Source organism: Euleptes europaea, chromosome 14 (assembly GCF_029931775.1).
Source record: "Euleptes europaea isolate rEulEur1 chromosome 14, rEulEur1.hap1, whole genome shotgun sequence".
Lineage (NCBI taxonomy): Eukaryota > Metazoa > Chordata > Lepidosauria > Squamata > Sphaerodactylidae > Euleptes > Euleptes europaea.
In genome coordinates, this window is record NC_079325.1 from 41935599 (window position 1) to 41956062 (window position 20464).

General features: G+C 46.3%; 1 protein-coding gene across 1 annotated transcript in view; it reads right to left on the reverse strand.

The window, feature by feature from the left end:
• GARNL3 (GTPase activating Rap/RanGAP domain like 3) overlaps positions 1-20464 on the reverse strand; it is an 85320-nt gene that overhangs the window by 52514 nt on the left and 12342 nt on the right. The window lies entirely within an intron of this gene.

A 20464-nucleotide genomic window follows, 5' to 3' on the forward strand; every position in this document is an offset into this window, starting at 1 on the left:
CTTTAATTTTTAAAGGTCCATCATCTTTGGACATTGTTAACTAGGACTGGTTCTTATTTATCACTCTGCTGTAATGAGGATGCTGAGAATAAAATGGAGGAATGTTGTGCTGCTTAGACTGAGGGATGATTCATCCCATGGTGCCACAGCTAGCCTCTCTGCTAAAAGGTCACTGTGCGTGGATTCCCCAACAGAGAAGAAGCCAATGAGGTTCCTGTTCTCAAGGCCAGAAAGTCAACCGCAGGATACCAGTTTCAGGACGGTGGCCTCATTTGTCTGCAGCAGAACAGCTAGCTTTCTTTGACTCTCAAAAGCTTAATCCCCAAAAGTCTTGTTGGTCCCCAAGGTGCTACTGGACTTGAATCTGACCCTATGATGTATATTAAAAGAGGGCGAAGGCCGTATGTAGCAATTATGTAAGCATGCCTAGACCAATAAGAAGGCTTCACTCATTCTCTTTCAACCCTATATTTATATCCCTAGAGCTCCCTCTCTTCAGCCCCGCCCCCATTAATTAGTACTTAACATTTATAAAAGACCTTCACATGCATTATCACATGATAATGGGGAGGGGCTGTGGCTCAGTGGAAAAGCCTCTGCTTTGCATGCAGGAGGTCACAGGTTCAATCCCCAGCATCCCCGGTAAAAAGGACCGGGCAGTAGGTGATGTGAAAGACCTCAGCCTGACACCCTGGAGAGCTGCTGCCACTCTGAGTAGACAATATTGGCCTTGATGGACCAATAATCTGATTCAGTATAAGGCAGTTCCATGTGTGTAACCGTATGATCACAGCAATCCTTGCAATAACCTTGAAAGATAGGTCAGTATTATTTCCCCATATTGCAGAAGAAGGGTGGGTAAGACTGAGACTGTTGCCCCCTAAGGAAACCTAGTGAGTCTATAGCAGAGGCAAGATCTGAACTGGGTACTTCCTGAACCCTAACTCACAGGGCAATCCTAAGCAGAGCTGCACCCCCTAAATCCACATACTTCAATCAACTTAGAAGGATGTAACTCTGCTTAGGATTGCACTTTCGGTCTCTTAGCCCTTTCAATGCTCCAGTTAGAGTTGCTAACCTCCAGGTACTAGCTGGAGATTTCCAGCTATTACAACTGATTTCTAGCCAATAGAGATCAGTTCACCTAGAGAAAATGGCCATTTTGGCAATTGGACTCTATGGCACTGAAGTCCCTCCCCTCCCCAAACCCTGCCCTCCTCAGGCTCCACCCCCAAAATCTCCAGGTATTTCCCAACCCAGAGCTGGCAACCCGAGCTCCAGCTCATACACCAAGTGAGTTTTATCACCAAGATGAACCAGCAACCTCTTGGATGACAGCTTCTCTCTCAGCCCCTACACTGTGCAGCCACAAAGAGAGGGTTCCAGGGTATACACTAGGGAAGATTGGGTTGATGGAGAAGGTCAGAGTTTCCCAAGGGACTGGTTGACAGGAGGGATGAAGGAGGGTTGTGTTTCGGTTGGGGGGGGGGATCATGCCTCGTTGCTAGTGACCAAGCTGCTCCACTTCCTGAATCTTTCCAACGTCTTCTGCTTTCCGTCTCTCCTGACTATAACCAGCCCCATTCTCTGGATTCCTCTTTTTAATTAAGGTAATGGGCTTCAGGAGGGCAGAAAGCCAGAACCTCACAGCCGCCCCAATGTGAAGGTTACCCCCCGCTGTGCAAAGTGTCCATCATCCTCCTCGCGTCACCGCGACCCTGACCTCTGTTCTAAATCACTGAAGGCAACATGGCCACGAGCAGCACAAGTTACATTTGCTTCCCCAGCGGCTGCCAAAATCGCAATTAATGGCTGGCACAGAGACAAGGAGGAAAACGAATCCTGCTCCAAAGCCACATTGATTTACACAGGCACAAATAGCTGGTAGGAAGAGGGCGCCTCAGACTTGAACTAGCCCTCCGAAACCAAAAGGTTACGATGATGTGGCTCTTAGTCTGGGAGCTTAATGTCATAAAATGATAATTCTGTGATCGAGACGGAGAGAACAAAAGAACAAGGGAAGCATCCGTAGATTTTCAAAACATTAATACAGCCAGAATTTCTCCGACGTCACCTTCTGTCGGGTAGCAGGAGAGACTGCAATGCACCTCCCCACCCCAAAAATCCAGGCTCCTACATTCATATCCTGTGACTGCTCTATTGAGTCCTAATCAGGGGATCTAGACCACAAAATAGCTTTCTTTTCAGGCCTGGGAGGGAAAGACCATCCCTGGTATTGCCGGGAGCTGACTGAAACCCTGCTGGCCAGGGTGGTACAGGATCATTCGGTAAAGAAATGCTTCAGCGGGCCAAACTAGATGTGTGCTGGAAGATCTGTATTCAGAGCTTAAAGGTAAAGGTAGCCCCCTGTGCAAGCACCGGATCACTACTGACCCATGGAGTGACGTCATATTACAACGATTACTAGGCAGACTGTGTTTACGGGATGGTTTGCCATTGCCTTCCCCAGTCATCTACACTTTACCTCCAGCAAGCTGGGTACTCATTTTACCGACCTCAGAAGGATGGAAGGCTGAGTCAACCTTCAGCCAGCTACCTGAACCTGACTTCTGTCAGGATCGAACTCAGGTTGTGAGTAGAGCTTTGACTGCAGTATTGCACCTTACTACTCTGGACCACAGGACTCCTATTTAGAGGTTGCAGTGATTTAAAAAAAAATAATCAGCCACACAATGCCTTGATTTGGATCAGGACCATAGCACATGAGATGAGGTTTTTTTTTTCTATTTTGCCAACCTGTAACGGTCCAGAGGAGCTGTTATTTGCCTTGGTGGGCTAAACTTGCAGATACCCAGTGGGACAAATAGTGGCCCCCCAGGGGTGTTGAACTCACTGGTTACGAGGGCCAGATATGACATAAATGTCACTTGGTTGGGCCAGGCCTTGCCTCACCAAACCAGATTGAGAGTGGGGAGGTGGCTGGCTCGTGGGCCAGATAAGAGCTCTCAAGAGGCCGGATCTGGCCCACAGGCCTTATGTCTGACACCCCTGATTTAAGGTACTAAAAAAACTATGTGGGGAGAGGCTTAAAAACCATCCCACTGTCTGCCACAGTCCTGATCCAATTCAGACCCCTACATGCCTAAAAATAAAGTAAAAAAAAAACACACACAGTGGAACATAGAGTTCCAAGACCTTGTCTGAGTTGGCTCCGATCCTGTAGGTCCCCAGAGTGACCACACTGGGGGCAGAGGTGCTAGCCAAGCTGAGATCTTGGACTGACCATTCTTGCTGCAGGGGTGAAGTTACTTGAAGGATGGACGGCTCTGGTCAGGCTGGCTGCTTCCAAGCAAGAGTGGTGCGTGGTATATTGATGTGAGAAGGGCCATGTGCAACCAGGGTGGAGCTGGATGAAGACTGAACACTGCCAGTTGATTATCGCATTCTTGATTTAAACGCCATTCACGAGTGGAGAGCTGAGCAGCCCCAATTGCCTGAGGGACCACCTTTGCCCATCTGAATCTGTTCAGGACCTAACACTGACCACCGCTACTCTGCTCCCAGAAACACAGCATGAAAAGTTTTCCAGTGACTGAGGCCACTTTTTCATTCCTCCAAATAATGGTTTCAAAAAATTAAGAACGATGAAGGGATGCCATTGCCAATACAATGTTAAGAAAGCAAGTTTCAGAGTTGTGATTAATGTTCTTCAAATGGTTATCCTATGAAAGGTAAGAGAGTACAGGTATTTTTGTTGACTGTAAAGTGCGCTGTGTGCGGAATGGTATGGTAATAGCCCATTCCCATCAGAGTGCAGAAGCTAAGCTGGGTCGGTACTTGGATGGGAAACCACCAAGGAAAACCCTGCAAGCCACCTCTGCTTAACTAGTTGCCTTGGAAACCCTGTGGGGTCACCATAAGTAGGTTGTGACTTGTTGGCACATGTGTGTGTTAAGTGCCGTCAAGTCGCTTCCGACTCATGGCACATACTTACATATGTGTTGGCACATACCTACATATATAAAGTAAGGGAGGGGGAAGCACAAATACATACAGTAATCCAAGTTTTAAAAAAAAAATCAAATTAGGAATTCATCCGATTGGCTATGCAGATCAAATCAAAACCCAAAACTAAAATTCTTACTCATACACCATCTCTCACCAATCCTATTTGAAAGTAACAAGTAATGAAAGTGAAGGTCTACAGCAGCGTTTCTTAACCTTTGTGGAACTCTTGAAATAATATTCATGTCTCAGGGAACCCCTACATGTGATTTACATGTGATTTGCCTATTCATCACTATTTCTCGCAGGACCCCTAGCGATTTCTCCCGGAACCCTAGGGTTCCGGGGAATCCTGGTTGAGAAACGCTGGTCTAGAGAGTGACAATGAAATGTGGTGTACCAGTAACCTCCATTAATATGTTAAATGGTAAATGTTAAATGGACCAGAACCTACTGGTTGAAATTAAATCAAAAGGGTTTCCATCTAGACATTAGGAAGAACTTTCTAACAGTTAGAGTGGTTCCTCAGTGGATCAGGCTTCCTCGGGAGGTGGTGAGTGCTCCTTCGCTGGAGGTTTTTAAGCAGAGACTAGATGGCCATCTGTCAGCAATGCTGATTCTATGACCTTAGGCAGTTCATGAGAGGGAGGGCATCTTGGCCATCTTCTGGGCATGGAGTAGGAGTCACTGGGTGTGTGGGGGGGAGGTAGTTGTGAGGTTCCTGCATTTTGAAGGGGTTGGACTAGATGACCCTTGTGGTCCCTTCCAGCTCCATGATTCTAAATGAGATCATGCTCTATTTAGGGCAACAGATTAAATTTCCAGCAAGTTTACCAGAACTCTTCCGATCATAATTTTCTGGAAAACCACGTCACTGCCTGCTACAGGTGCCCACACTGACTCTGATGAAACCGGTGGGAGCTTGGGACAGGGCTTTTTCAGTGGTGTCTCCCTCCATTTTGTCTAGAAAAATTGTCTTTGCTCCCTTGCTTCCAGAAATCCACAAACCTTCCAGAAATCTGTTAAAAGGCTTCCTTTTCCAGAGGGCTTTCGGAGGTTGCTAAATAAAGCAGTGCCCTGCCAGTCACTGTTGACTTTTCTGCTGCCTTTTGGTTTGATCATACTGACTCTACTCTGCCACATCTAGTGTTTTGGATTATTTTGTTGCTTTTAATTGCTTGGGATGCTTCATTACTGCTTTCACTGCTGCTGGTAATGCTCCTTCATTGCTATTTTGATGCTATTCTGATATTTTGAACCTCTCTGTTGCTCTTAATACCGTCACGAACTGCCATGAGTACCATTTGATCAACAGGAGGAAAGGGGTAGAAATCTTTTAAATGAACAGCCATACAAACTGGCTTGAGAGCATAGAGGGACCTCAGTGATACCCTCCCAGCCAACAGATTTTTCAGACATTGGCCCCCATGAGATTCCCAGAGGGTGGAGCTAGCTTCTACCAAGCTGGGGGCAAGGTACAGCCCAGGGGTGTCAAACATAAGGCCCGAGGGCCAGATCCGACCCCTTGAGAACTCTTATCTGGCCCACGAGCCAGAAGAGGCAGCCACCCACCACCCACTCTCGATCTGGGCTGGCAAGGCATAGCCCAGCCCAACCAAGTGACATTTATGTCATATCTGGCCCTCGTAACAATTGAGTTCGACACCCCTGGTATAGCCATACACGGTGATGCTGCTGAGAAAAACCAAGCAAAGCATTAGAATCCCCCTTGTTGCTCAAACCAGAGCCCAAGCCAGCTTTTATAAGGATCAGGACTGACTGCTCTCGCCAATTGTTGGTGCTGGGCATGTGCTAAGTAACGAATTAGAAATGGACCGCTTGTGATGCCTCGACTATTAGAAAAATTTCCTAGTCTAGTTACAGTATAGGACCGGGGGGTGGGGGGGATGAGAACACCCAGCAGACAAAGTCTCCCTCAAGAATCTCATACAACTGGGATTTATTTATAGTATACAAAAGAGTATAAATAGGGCCTCCTGGGAAATCTTACAATTTCCCCGCACCATTCTCATGTAACATTTGTGGCAGGCTTGTGGTAACGGCTGCATGCAGTTGTAGAGCGCCCCACCATTCCTGCAAGGCTGTTTTGTGGTTACGATCCCTGTCCTGCCAACAGCATCAATTACAAACAAATGCTACAAAATGAGCTGTAGGTTTCTAACCACTGACCAAGACGGCACTTCCGACTGCACCCCTGGAGAAAGACCTACAGCTGGTTTAGTAAACCAACACGGGGCGTGAGCGGACATGAATGAATCCATAATCAAACGTATGTCAGCCTGATGAACAAGAGCGAAGACAGTTGGACTGTTTTCTCTTCAGACAGGCGCCAACTAATGACTCCAATAAAAGCTTAATGAGGTATATGAAATCAGATGCGGTTTCGGGGCTATCGGATTGTCCAAGGCTGATTATTCATCAGGGACGAGGGCAGCAGAACCTGAGCCACGTCTCCTGTCACTACATTAAAAGTTCCTCCTTGGGGTGGCACAAAGATGGGAGAGATCATGTAGTAGACAACTCAATGTAAGGGCCCCCAGGGCTTGAAACTAGAAATCTCAAGGTCTGAGGCCTAGTCAGCCACTGGGGGCTCTAGGCTCTGAGCCCTCTTAGATATATTCATACAGATTTTAATTACCATTAGAGAGTTTGATGATCATATAGGTTACTACATACAGCTATAATAAGACAGCAGATTTGATATGGAAAATATTTGGTTTTAATGGTAGTTCAGAAATATTGATTACCAGCTTTATCTAGGAGTATTAATGTTTTAAGTTAACATAATGACAAAGATAAATAATCTAGATTACATGTAAATTGGAGAATAAATGTTAACGTCTTTGCTTTAGTAAAGAATATAGTGTGTGTCCAACTAACTGTTATAGAATGTATTGGGTCCACTCTATTTATTATTGTTGTGGATATGGAGTTTAAGGAGTGTATGATGTGTGTGAATTGTATGTGTTCTATAAAAAAAAATTTTTTAAGGCTCTGAACCCTCTTCAGGAACACCTGGAAACAAGTCAGGGACCTCCAAGGGTCAGAGAGGAGAAGAATAATCAATTACCCCCCCCCATATATTGACAGTGATGGGTGGGGTGACAAATAACTTCTTGCTCACCTTGCCCCGAACATCAGCAGTCTAGCGCTATAGAGCAATTGCCCTGACATTCAGGGTAAGTAGAAGGCGGACATTTCTAACCCTCCTCGTGCATAGGAGAGTGTGGGGGGGGGGTGAGCAATACTAAGCCCACCCCACTGCCTCGTTCCAGGATATTATCAATTTAGAGGTCCTGCCCCTTTTGCTATTTATTCTTATTTTTATTGATTCAGGGGGTGTATACACCCGCAAATGCTGCAAAAATTGAACAACCTATACAGCTAAAACAACAATCTCACAGCTGCCAGCCATAGCCCAAAGCACAACTAAAACCGGTAATTTACCAATGATCAGTAAATTTAAAACTGATTTAAAAACAACAACCTAAAAGTCAATAAAAGCAGCTTTAAAAGTTCTTGGATCTTGTTGGTTCAAAATATGAAGAACCTTTAAAAGATCAGGGGTTGGATGAAAAATCAGTGTTCGGGAATGTGCTCTGCACAGTGCACATCTCTCCACACTAATCTCCACTCCAGTATACTATAAGGTGAGGTGAGGTATTTCCCCCTCTGTTTTCTTACCTTCCCCTTTAATTGATACTCAATGACCCTCAACATTCTGTGGACAATTAAAACACTCAGTCCTCATCAGGCCATTGTTTTTGGGAGGATGAACATTTTCTTCTTAAATTAATTTTTCCCCTGCATACCCGAAGAATCCCTGGAGTGTGCAGAAATCCTTACCCTGCCGCTGGACGGCCCCATTTCATCACCCTCTGATCACTTGTGCTGGTCATTGATGGTAATAAAATTTCTATTTTATTCACCCTCTGATCGGAACAGGACTATCGTTTGCTACTGGAACAAATGACGACGAGGAGATGTGGAAGATCAGCTGCTGCTATCGACAGTGGGAAGTCTAAGGACTGGACAAGCTTGCTATAAATATTTGGAGCCAGGCCATCTTCCCCTAACTTGTCTACACAGCTCAAGATGGACAGTGCACACTCCAAGTGTTAGGGTTGCCAACCTCCAGGTACTAGCTGGAGATCTCCTGCTATCACAACTGATCTCCAGCTGATAGATATCAGTTCCCCTGGAGAAAATGGCCACTTTGGCAATTGGACTCTATGGCACTGAAGTCCTTCTCCTCCCCAAACCCCGCCCTCCTCAGGCTCCACCCCAAAAACCTCCCGCTGGTGGTGAAGAGGGACCTGGCAACCCTACCAAGTGTGGATCTGGGTTCAGCCACCCTAGGCCCTGGCCTGGCCTTGACAGAGGAATGGCTGTTTGCAGAGGGCTTAACAGTTGTTCAGGCAATTACATCAGCCCCCACTTCCATGAGTAAAGTACGCCACCCTCTCTCCCCCCCTGCAAAGATGTTTATCCCTTGTGGGAAGTTGCCTTTGTTTTACAGGAAATGCTGTGGAAAGAATACAGAACATTTGCCAATAAACTCCTGTAATGTTTGGAGGCGAATTCACAGCATGTTTCGGCTGCCTGGTCTTTGAACCGTCTCCCTGTCAATCTCCTCCCCAGACGCGGCTTGGCCAGACTTGTGTTCCCACGTTCCCGACGTGCTCAGAGAGACTATAAACCCCCTTATTCATCATATTTGACTTAAACAGCCAGCAGTTAGTAATTAAGGACTGGACGCGTTCGTTCTCAGACTGCATTTGGCCGCTTTGGGAGAGCATAAACATTAAATTAGCCGGGGGATTGCTACAAACTACACTTTGCGAGCGTGTGCACAGGGATTAGAGTGCTGCATGAGCCGCCACACATTTGGGGTTCTAGGAGGGAGGTGGATACCTCCGGGGCTCCAGCACCTAAATAATGATCGAGATGGCAGCTACTAAAATGTAAATTCTTTATTGGTAATAAGATGGCTGACACAGCTGCCTTGCCGACAAGTGGGGTCATCATGCCGTCCTACCTCTACCTCTCTTCAGGCTGACAGACTCACCTCACCCAAGTGTCTGCAGCATCACCTCCTTCAGGGCTTGTCTCAGCAGAGATACCTGGCCTGGCCAGGTCAAGAGTTCTCTCCACGCTGCGGCCATTTATGCAGCGCTGTTTCCCTTGTGGTCATCCCCACTGACTACTCCGGTGCTTCGTTTTGATTGTGCATGCCTTTCCCGACCGTCAGAGGTCGCCTCGCTCCCCCCACGAGTTTCCATGCATTTTGCCCATGTTTTCCGGATGCTGTTTTAGCGAGAATCCAGAAAACGTGGGCAAAACGCAGAGAAACATACGGGGAAAGCGAGGCGTCCTCTGACGGTCAGAAAAGGCGTGCATCATCAAAATGAAGCACCAGAGTAGTCAGTGGAGGTGACCCCTTTTATTCCCCAGGACGTTGTCTGAGCTCCCACCCCATTCCAGCCACTCTGCCCAGATAACCCCAATCCCATCCTCCCCATAGGAGCTGTCTTTGGGTGGGTGGTTTGGCGCCGGATGCAGCCCTGATGGAGTCAGTCCATCCTGGGAACCACTGTTTCTATTCCAACTAGCATCTGTCGGTATCCTGTGCTGCCCCAGGGTCCATGGTGGAAAGGCAGGACAAAAATGCACTAAATGAATAAACTAGGGCCTTAACAGTATACTGCCTATATATGTGCCTTTATATATGAAGTACCATCCTGGATTGGTTCTGCGGGACCTAACAGCAAATCCACTGGAACCTCTCTACTAACCCCCAGCAGCTTCATACCCTCCATCTAAGGACTTGGGAGGAAAGAATCGAGCAAGTAAGGGCCACTCCATTACATCTCAGCTCACTTATAGTCCAGATATGCTAGGAAATACGCAGATCATGATGGAACTAAATCTGTCACAACAGCATATGCCGGATCTGAGTACAGAATAACGTCACTCATCTGCAAAAAAAAAAAAAACACATCCACATTAAAAAGACCATCCTGCTCCTGCGTCTGGTTTATATCGCCCTGGTATCATTCCAAACTGGAAATTGTGTTATATTTCACTGTTTCCAAACTCCCAAGACATGCAAGGAGTCTTTGACGGCTGCCAAAAGCCCAGCACGTAAATAGAGCATCGTCTGCTTCCACTTAAACTGAATTGTGATGGAACATCATAGGCTTGATCATCTCTGCTCTGTCCAAAACAGACTGTCATTAGTGGAGGCATTAAGAGAATGTTGCCACTGGAGGCTAGTGGGGAGACTGAGCAGAACAGAGATGCTGGACTAGGGGGTATCAGTCAAAGGCTTCTGGAGAATTTAGTGAAGTGGTTAAAAAGAGGAGTGGGGAAGCAACATTTGTATAATCTTGTTAGTGTCAAAGTGCAAAGATGGCAGTATAGCAAACACTACTTCTATACTTGGGGAAGAAACACAGCAGCCAGATGTTCCCAGTGCCAGAGCAGGAGGGAACACCGCTGAGTCTGAATCAAGAAAGAGAAGCCATTTAGTTTCACACTTGGGGCCAAAACACAGGTGGTCAAGTACACAAATCTCCCCCCAGCTGTAAAAGGTACACAGCACATGCCCCCGCCATTTGGATCAGGGCCATACAGGATGGGGAAAGAGGATTTTACCCTTCAATGCTCATTCAATTTTGCTACTCAAAACTGGGCTCCTGGTGCTGTTATCTGTACTGGTGGGTGAGATAAAATTAATCTTTTAACAGATGCCAGTTTTGGGTCTATGACGTCGAGACACACGTTCCGATCCTCAATCCGATGTGAAGCTCACTCAGTGACCCTGGGCCCATTTTCAACATAGCCTTACCTCATAGGATTCGGAAGATAAAACGGGTGAAGGAAGAACCACATACGTTGCTGCATCCTCCTTGGAGGAAGGGCAGGGGAAAAAAGACAATCGACAGAAAGGAAAAACTCACTTTTAAGGCCTTTCACAGAAAGGGGAGGAAATAGCATGCCCACAGGGATTGCTGATCTGAGCTCTCTGGCCTCTACTTTAGAGCTGTGGACCCCAATATGTGAGCAGCCACACCAAACGGAGGGCTGGAGGGTGGTGGCCCAGATTGCCGAGAACAGGCACTTTGCATGAGGTGCTTCCAGAACAACAGGGCCAGATTATTTGTACATGTGAGCCATGCTACAGCATCCAGACTGCTTGGGACCAGAAGTGGTCTGTATTTCAGATCTTTCTGAATTTTGGAATATTTGCACATACATAATGAGATATCTTGGGGATGAGACCCAAGTCTAAACACAACATTCATTTATGTTTTATATATGTTTTATGTACAGTTTATACACATAGCCTGGATGTAATTTCCAACAATATTATTTAATAATTTTGTGCACACTGAACCATCAGAAAGCAAACTGGCGCACTGCTGAGGGCCTGGGAGTAATGCCTGCACGCCGGCTCAAAAAGTCTGGTTTTCGGGTCAGTCTGTATATCGGATGTCCGGATAAGGGATACCCAACCTGTACAGAAACAGCAAGGCACTTTGCATCTGGGTGGGGTGGTGGGGTTTGGAACGGAAGGAGCAGGCCAGCAGGAGCCCATGGAATGTTTGTGGAGCCCTTGTGGGAGATGTGCCCAGGAATCAAAGAGGTTGTGTTAATCAACATAAGACAGCACAACAACAAGACGCGGGCTACACAGTCTGACACTGACAGCTTGGCAATCTGCCTCCTTATCAAGCCAAGGCAACTGCTGAAAAGGGACAGAGAGAACATCAGGGCTGTGCCAGTGACCGTAAGTTACAGCACAGCAAAATCCCCCTTGTGCTCTTAAAAAATAAGGCACAGGCTGATACACTGTGATGGCAAAGCAGCAGGGCTCTCTGGACAACCGAGCCCAAATCCCCATCCAGATGAATTACCTCTGCTCGTCCTACCTCCCAGGGATGTTGGTGAGGCTAAAAACACTGCTCTCAGTATAAAACATGCTATGTCTTATACATCCGGCCACCTCTTTGTCCTACTTTAAGAATCACTGAGAACTTCTCTCCTGTATTTCCTTCCTGATATCCTTTCTGATTCCTTTCATCCTTTTCCTAACCACATATTAATTATTAGCTATGTTGTACTTTAAATCCTTCTGCTTCCTTTTAGGCTCTGCACATGACGGAAAAGCCTGCCTTCAATTCCCTTCCACTTTTGTCTGCTTTGTCTGGATTCTGCGCCTCCAGGCAGGGATATCCATTTTATTGCTGTACAGCGCCTATATATTTTAGATGATTTTAGAAATCATAAACTAAGAGGGAACCTATTGTATTGGGGCTAAAAGTAGGTTTTTAATGGACCCTCCAGGACAAAACATATGCATCCGGCCCCTCCACTGAGGCTTGCTTCTCTCTCTACAATTGATGCCGCCTTTCTCCCCCCACTGAGGCTCCATTCTCCCTTCCATTTAAAGCCACCTTTTCCCCCCGCCCCACTGCTCGCATCTTCCTCCCCAGCTGCGGCAACCTTGGAATGAGTGGAAGGAGTCTTGCTTATGTAGCTTTTCCAGTTCCACGAGTGCCTATGGGTCTAAGAGCAGCAAGGGAGAATCACTACAATGCTGCAGGGCCTCCTGGGGCAATTTGGAAAGGTCGGTCTGGAGGAGGCAGCTGAGGGGCTGTGGCTCAGTGGCAGAGCATCTGCTTGGCATGCAGAAGGTCCCAGGTTCAATCCCCGGCATCTCCAATTAAAGGGACCAGGCAAGTAGTTGATGCCAAACACCTCTGCCTGAGACTCTGGAGAGCCGCTCTCAGTCTGAGTAGACAATACTGACTTGATGGACCAAGGGTCTGATTCAGTAGAAGGGAGCTTCGTGTGTCCATGTGAGTACGAATCTCTTGCACTCTGCTTCCTCCACTACTTTTAGGCACTTTGCCGTTTGGGAAGCTGGAGACTGTTTATTTCACTTCATTTGTACCTGGCCTTTCTCCCCCCATGGGGATCCAAAGCACCTTATACAGTTCTCCTCTTCTCCATTTTATCCTCACAACAATGCTGTAAGGTCGGTGATGCTGAGAGTGTTTGACTGGCCCATGGTAACCCAGCAAGTTTCCACGGCAGAGTAGGGATTCGAACCTGGGTCTCCCAGATACTAACCAATACTCTAACTATTACAGCATATGGGATCTCTGCACTACTCTGTGTCGGCATGACCAGTGGGAGGTGGGCCTTCTGTAGGGTGAGGTCATCCGCAGGTGCCCAACCGTGCTGACCCCTGACACTAACTATGCATTATCAAATAGGGCTCGTGTGCCCAACTTGGTTCCATGGGCTTCCTCGCTAGAAGGAGGAGCAGGAAGAGGAGGAGGAGAAGGAAGGAGAAGGAGAAGGAAAAGGAAAAGGAAAAGGAAAAGGAGAAGGAGAAGGAGAAGGAGAGTTGGTTTTTATATGCCGACTTTCTTTACCACTTAAGGAAGAATCAAAACTGCTTACAATCACCTTCCCCTCCCCTCCCCACAACAGACACCCTGTGAGGTAGGTGTCTGTGAGAGCTGTGACTATCCCAAGGTAACCCAGCTGGCTTCATGAGTAGGAGTGGGGAAACCAACTCAGTTCACCAGATTAGCGTCCGCCACTCATGTGGAGGAGTGGGGAATCAAACCCGGTGCTCCAGATCAGAGTCCATCACTCCAAGATACTACTCTTAACCACTACACCACGCTGGCTCTCGGATCCCATGGATCCAGCTTCAGTTTTATGTCACATACTTCTTTATGGCTGCCAGCCATGGTAGCTAAATGGAACCTCCAAGTTCAAAGTTACTATACTTCTGAATGCCAGTTACTGGGGCATGGCAGTGTGGGAGCCTCAGACTACTGTAGGTTTTGGAGGGCATTTGGTTGGCCCCTGTGAGAAACAGGATGCTGGATGGGCAGGACCACTGGTCTGATGCAGCAGGGTTCTAATGTAATCTCCTGGGTTGCATGCATCTCCTGGGTTGCTGTCTCCTGGGTTGAGACATCGGCAAAGGGCTCTGCAACCCCCTCCCCTCCCTTGTGAAATGTAGCAGCGGTTTCTTATGTCCCTCAGCCTGCCTCTCTGAGGCACAGGCAAAGGACTGAAGCACAGAACAAGGGAAGGACTCTGCCAAAGCCTCTGCTGTTCACACAGCGTTGGAAAGGGTTCAAGAGCCCTTTGCCAGTTTCTTGGATCTGGCAACAGCAAGCCACTTTGCTGAGCCAACAGTGCTGGCCAATCTTTCCTTGTTCCATTCAAAATATAGCCCCAGCTAACAAAAAAATATCAGTTTGCCAACTAGGGTACTGGAATCGACTTTATTTATTACTATAACACAAAACAAGCCTTCCTGAGCCAATTGGACAGATCTGATACAATTTATTTATTTGTTGTGTTCATTTCCCATTGTTGCTACAACAAGTTGTTCATGGGTTTCTGTTGCTGTTTTTAACATGGGATTCCCAGATGGTCTCCCATAGACTCAGACCTAACTTAACTTCCAAAGATGGTTCAGCAACAGGAAAACCAGTGCAGCATAGTGGTTAGAACACAGTACTAGGAATGGGGAAACTTGGGTTCCAATTCCCACTCAGCTGCGAATCTCATTTGCAGTGCAGTCCCAACCAGAGTTACGCTGTTCTAAGTCCATTGACTTCAATGGACTTTAAAGGGTATAACTCTGTAAAGGATTGCACTGCAGGTGGCCTTGGGTAGTCATTCTTCCTTATCCTAACCTTCACAAAAGTTGGCTGTGAGGATGAAACTGGAGGAATGAAATTATCTGAGCTCCTTAAAGGAAAGGCAATATAAAAACGTGATAACAAGATAACAAATGACTGGTTATCGAGGGTTCCCCCATTAGAAGATCGGCCACCACATCCAATCTTCCCTTGCACTGTGCAGTTGTGGGGGACTGTGGTTGAGTCCTGGGCCACATTCTCCATTTGAAACCGGGCCAAGGCCCCACACGAATAGAATGTGCATCCTGCAACATTTCCCAGAATCCTCAGCGACAAACTAGTTTGCTGGCAGAGGCTCACAGAGCTTCCCTGAAGGCACACAGCATGAAAACTAGTGCCCTGAAGCACTAACTGGGCGGTTCTATGGATGGAAATGACCCTAGGTTCAAATCCACTGAGCCAGAAACTTTTTAGGACCAGTAGCTCTCTCTGAGCCAAAGATATACCATGAGGTTGTTGTGAGAATAAGATGTACGGAGGGTGGGGGGAAAGACTTTCATCATATATATGCTGGAGGAAGGGCAGGATAAAAATAAATAAATAAAACCACTGCCTTAGTCAATCTTCTTCTTCTTCTTGTTTTAACATAGGATTCCAGAGAGCCAGAGAGCCAGTGTGGTGTAGTGGTTAGGAGTGGTGGACTCTAATCTGGAGAACCGGGTTTGATTCCCCACTCCTCCACGTGAGCGGCGGACTCTACTCTGGTGAAGCAGGTTGGTTTCCCTACTCCTACACATGAAGCCTGCTGGGTGACCTTGGGCTGAACTCTCTCAGTCCCACCTACCTCACAAGGTGTCTCTTGTGGGGAGAGGAAGAAGATTGTAAACTGGTTTGATTCTCCTTAAAAGGTAGAGAAAGTTGGCATATAAAAACCAATTCTCTTCCTCTTCCTTCTGTTCTCCAAACTATTCACACCTCACATTTCTATTTTACCCCCCAAGGAACTCAGAATGGCATACTTGGGATGGGATTAACCCATTTTTCCACTTCTCACAACAAACCTATGTGGTAGGCTAGGCCAAAAGAGAATGACTGTAATAGGGGGTAACTCAGTCAGCTAGGATCAGGTCTATTGGATTTCAGTTTGGTGCTCCATCCACTGTACCACCCCAGTTCCTTAACTGGGTTCCCATGTGAAAGGAAAGGGGCTGACGGACACCCCGCAATGGCAAGCCTTGCTGTAAAAATTTCAAGTCGCAAACGGTTACTTCCATTAATAATAAAATGATTGCTCCACAATCGCTGCAGATGTGCAGCATGCAAAATCAAAGAAGCATAAGCAGCATTTTGAAGGCCGATCAAATTGCTATGCTCTGTTGCACAAATAAGCCCCATCTGGACAGCACAGTGCTTAAAAAGACACACCTTTCTGCATTGCTTGCGGTCTCTAGAGATTTGGAGACGCGTGCCCTTGGCACGGCTCAGGAGGTAGCCGACAGCACAGATGCTGTCAAAACTGGAATGCTAACAGGTTTCACTGGCAAATTTAATAAAAAACAGAGAGCCCCAGTTGTCTGAATTTAAGAAAAAGTCGCATCCAACCCTTTAAACGTACAGGGACCAAAGCATTTTCAGTGGGTATAGTTGTTAGACACTGACCTGGATGGCCCAGGCTAGCCTGATCTCATCAGATCTCAGAAGCTAAGCAGGTTCAGCCCTGGTTAGTAATTGGATGGGAGACCATCAAGGAATTCCAGGGTCGCTATGCAGAGGCAGGCAATGGCAAACCACCTCTGGTAGTCCCTTGCCTTGAAAATCCTATGAGGTTGCCATACGTTGGCTGTGACTTTACACATACATAGTTGTTAGAGTACCAGGGAGAGCAGAGTTCAAATCCCTGCTCTGCCATGAAGCTCACTGAGTAAGCAATGGAGGGCTCTTTTTTTCAGCCTACCAGTTGTTAGGATGAAATGTGGGTATGGAAAGCCATTTATGGGAAAACTTACTGTACTCAAAGTTGGACACCTCCAAGGAAGAGATATAATAAAACATGAACTGGACTTCTGAATATTATAAGTGTCTTGTCTTCTCTCTCCACCTTATTTCTACATATGCAATTTCTGCAATGAGATATCATCATTGGAGCCATTTCAAATATGGGGGGGGTTTAAAGGTGCTTATTCCCTAAATATGAGGGGCCTTTTGCCCCTCTTTCCCATCCAATAATCCCATTTACCACCCACTCCTCTTCTTCTTACAAAACTTGAGCTTCTCCATTATCCTTCTTGAGTTGGGTAGCCTCAAATAACAATGTAACCTTATCTTTCTAACCTACCTTCTACATTCAGAGTCCAACCATCCATTTATTTATTTATTTATTTTGCTTAAAACCCATGGTCATTTTCTTCTGGATAACTGGACTCAAAAGCTCAGTTAGTAGTTCATATTTATTCAAGATTCACATAATCTCGTCACATAATCTGCTGAGCTTTTGCCCCCAGTTCTTCTGACCATCACATGGGTTTTAGTCTTGGTCCACTTTGTCTTAAATCAATACTCCAAGTCTATTATTGCTTTGTTGGATGTCACTGACAACTTGAACCCAACTGGTAAATGGTCACCTCCATTATATTGTCCAACCTCAAAGGATATAATTTGTTGAACAAGATTTAGAGAAGCTGAAATAAAATCTGTATCTCTTGCTCCCTTGCACACAAATAACATCTCCTTTATTACCTAGCTCTATAAGACCATTCATAATTATCATTCCAGATAGCAACAAAGTGCAAAGTGTTTATCTTATTGTCTCTTGAGCTCCTGCTAACCATTACATTATTCACTAAGTCACTCTCATCCCCCAAAATAACTCTTATCACCTGCTCATTACTTGCCCCAATCTGTGCATTAAAGTCTCCCATTATTAGGAACTGAGCTTTCAGGTAGTTATACACAACATTCAAAAATATATCCTCTAAGATCTTCCAGTTGAGGAAGTGGATGGAGAGAGCTTGAACAAATGGATCATATGATCTTGGATTGTACACAGTATGAAATGGTTAGGTCCAATCCTAAGAAACTTAGTGTCTGTTGGTAGAACTAAGATAGTAACATTTTTATTAAAGGATGAGGATCCCAGGACAAGACCCGTTCCTCCCCTGCCCAGCTCCTCCCAATCATTCTTTGTTATAAAAACAGAAAACGTTATGCAAAATGTCTTAAATACAATAAATCAATAAATATATTGCAAGCCACCTTGAGCTCCGTAAGGAAGAAAGGCAGCTAATAAATATTTTAAATAAATAGGATCAGGAAGTAAAAGGTAAGGTAAAGGTCCCCTGTGTAAGCACTGGATCATTCCTGACCCATGGGGTGACGTCACATCCCAACGTTTCCAAGGCAGACTTTGTTTTGCAGGGTGGTTTGCCAGTGCCTTCCCCAGTCATCTTCCCTTTACCCTCAGCAAGCTGGGTACTCATTTTACCGACCTCGGAAGGATGGAAGGCTGAGTTAACCTTGAGCCAGCAACCTGAAACCAACTTCCGTTGGGATCGAACTCAGTACTGCAGCTTACCACTCTGCGCCACAGGGCTCAGGAAGACCATGGTTCAAATCCCTACTCTAGGGTTGTTGTTATGAGGATAAAATGGAGGAGGGGAGAATGCAGGAAGCTGCTATGGGTATAAACATCTAAATAAATAAAAGCAATAAATGGGTAGCAAGGCAGCAAACATTGTCCTGGGAGCCAGAAAGCCTTCAGTTACCACCTCTGCCAGAAACTCACTAGGTGCCTACTGGCAAGCTATTCAGTCTCAGCCTCAATGCTTCGAAAACTCATATACGCTCCGCATGATTACTGAACAGTCCCCTCCACTGTGCAGTGGGAAGGATTAGCGGTCTTCCCATGCAGTACTGTCCGTTGTCCTTCCCCTGCCAATCACAGTCCTCCCAGCTTCCATATGGGGATAATAAATCAGCACCAACTTCACAGGGTTGTTAAAAGGACTGCTATAAAGGCAGGGATGTGAAGTGCTTGGAGGTCTCAGAAGTGAAATATACCAGCTCAGCAGCCTTAACGGTGCAAAGGGTTAACTGTCCTCCTTCTCTCCCCCCCATCCCTCTCCACGCACCAGCCCAGATGTCTCCCCTGCCAAATCATAGCTGTCAGCCCTCCTGCAGCCCTGAATAGATGCTTCGCAAAAGAAAAGCTCCCTACTTCACTGCCATTACAAGGCGAGAGATGCCTTAAGAGAAGATGCCTGTCTTCCAGAAGTGCCTATTGAGAGCAGCGGGAGCCGGAACGCTTGCTGGCAGGCACAGTCTGAAAAGGTAGAGCAAGGGAACAGAAGGATCGCCTTGAAAAGAAGACTAATGGCCTCTAGAAAGGGTTTCTCTTTGGCATGGCGCAAACACAATGCCTATCTCCTAACCACAGTCACAAGTTCTCGAGCACTCTGCCAGACCCAACTCATTAAAAAGTCACGTCTAGTTTGGCCCTGAGCCTTGAGCGATGTGTTCAGGAAAAATTACAAGAAGAGATCCTTTGGGGACAGTACCACTGATGGGAACGGCTAGCGTAAATGCTCCCTCATGCTAAAACCTTTCCACCCACAGAAAACTAGTAAGGAAAGGGGAAAGGACCTAAACTGTCCTTCAAGTGAAAAACATTGGCAAGTCCAGTAACATAGTTCTTTCCTATTCGAATGTCAGCCTCCCCATAGGCTGAGGAGGGACTGTGGAAAGGAACGACGTCACTGGACCCACTCACATGGTTTCTGCACATGTCAGCAGTATAGTGTGGGAACAATAAACCATAAAAAAGCCCATGGACCTTCCAGCATAGAGCCTAGTCCTCATGTGGACTAGCGTCTGGATTTCACATACGTGCATGTCTTGCAAGAACAGGTCCCCTGCCCTTCTTTAACCATCCTGACTGTTCATACAACAGGGTGTTCAGAAGGTTTTATGCAGGAAACTATCCTGCATGAAAATAAGTTGCCTGTGTGCCCTGAGTTGTACAAAGATCTGGTCCCTTTTGATGCTGGGCCACCAGAGAAAATTAAGGGTGTTGCAGTTTAGCAAGGGTGGGTCGGTCATAAAGTTGGTGTGATTAAAGTAAGACCTACTCAACGAGCAATTTGTGCTGCTACAGGCTTCTAATCTGGAAAAAAAAAACTAAATTAGCACCAGTTCATTAGGACAGAATTCAGGAAAATATTGTGACACTATGTCAGAATGCAAGTGGTATTGTATATTAAAAGAGCCCACTTCAAAAACTCCTTCCACATACAAAATTAGCATGTCAAGGAACACTGGTAGTTAGGGCAGAACCACATCTTGCAAGAGACCCCAGGAATACTGACCAAAATAGCATTTCCCTCCCCTAAATATCATGTCTTCTAATGGGTAGTATCATTCACTGCCTCATGTGGCAGCATCCTGGAGTGGGTTTCCTGGCGCCTGGCAGACAAGATGCGGGACGGGGGACAGGAACCCCACAGTATGATAATATCATCATCAGAAGCCAAATGGAGGGCATGATACAGGGATGCAGTTTCTGGAAATATCCATGAGTCTCCTGCAATATCTCACGACTGCATAATATGGACTACAAGAATGTGCTCTTGGAAACCCAGAACAAGAAACCGCAGGACGCTTTAGAATGCTTGACTAGAACTGGGGAGATCCCTACTCAATTAAACTTCCCTGGGTTACCTTGGGACATCCACGCTTTCTGTGTGTGTGTGTGTCTAACCCAACTCACAGGGTTGTTGCAAGGATACAATGCGGAGAATGTACAC